Below are 1232 nucleotides of genomic sequence, written 5' to 3'. Positions count from 1 at the left end.
ATACTGTGGTGAATGGATCTTGATTAGAAGACAGATGACTCAGAAGACCACAAGGTATGCCTTTGTTATACACCGTATCCAGAATAGAAATCATGTCCTTAAAGTTTCTCCATAAATGTATGATGCTGATGCCAGTATCATACTCAAATAACTTAACATACATCAACAATTTACCAGGGGCTTGGGTCAAGAAGCTACCATAAATATACAAAATAACCTCCATCTGCTTCCCAATAATACCACAAACACACTGTCCCCAAACACACAGCAGTTGACAAGTTTAAAAAAGAGAGATACTTTGTATGGTTGACAGCTGCAATTAGCAATCTCCTTGATTAGTGGAAGGAAGGATGACCAAATCAGAAACATTTCTAGAATACCAGACTAAAAAAGTAAGTTACATGACTTTGTGAATTCTTCTATCTTGTTCACAAATGGGGAGGATTTATGAGCTCCTTTTAAGGTGGTAAACTTTAATTTCACATTTTAGTTTACATTTAGTTTCATAAAAAGAACACATTTATATCATTCTCAAAAACTTCTACCAGTCAAAATCAAGAGACAAAATGATGTTGCTAACCTTCTTTAATATCAGAGGAATAGTTCATTATGAATTATGTGTGTGTGTGTGTATGTGTGTGTGTAGCGTTGGTTGTTGATAAAGATTAGTGAGGAAATTAAATTTCTTCTTAAAAGAATGCAAATTCACCACTTCTGTACTGTGTACTTTCTAACCAGTTCTATGTATAGAATTAAAATTTAAAGAAGCTAGCACTTGCAAAATATGAGAGGGATTTTACTGAACTAATACTGAAGTATTAATTTATGAGAGGACCTAAATTATGACCATTGCAATTACTTTTTATTTTCTCTTCTTTTTACCCATTTTGGATTCTCTCAATTGTATTTTGTCAAAATTCTTCTTTCAGTAATATTTTGTCAGAAATTTAAAGATTTTTAAATATATTATTTATAATCACAAAAAAACTAATTCAAAATTTTAAAATGATATAAATTTATTTGTTAACTCTTTGAGATTTAATTAAATTAATTTTTCAGTATTATCTCCAGTTTTATTTTATATATTTATGTGTACTCTGTCTTTTTTTAAAACATTGTAATTACCTTTATCTTTTAATTTTAAAATATTAAGGGGGTTCAAATATTTTTGTTACATGAATCTGATACCGGATTTTTAACACTGGATCTCCAGGCTCTTGGTCTCAACGATT

Source organism: Otolemur garnettii, unplaced genomic scaffold (genome assembly GCF_000181295.1).
Source record: "Otolemur garnettii isolate 467f Iridium unplaced genomic scaffold, OtoGar3 scaffold00340, whole genome shotgun sequence".
NCBI classification, from domain to species: Eukaryota; Metazoa; Chordata; class Mammalia; order Primates; family Galagidae; genus Otolemur; species Otolemur garnettii.
Note: the sequence above shows the minus strand (reverse complement) of the source record.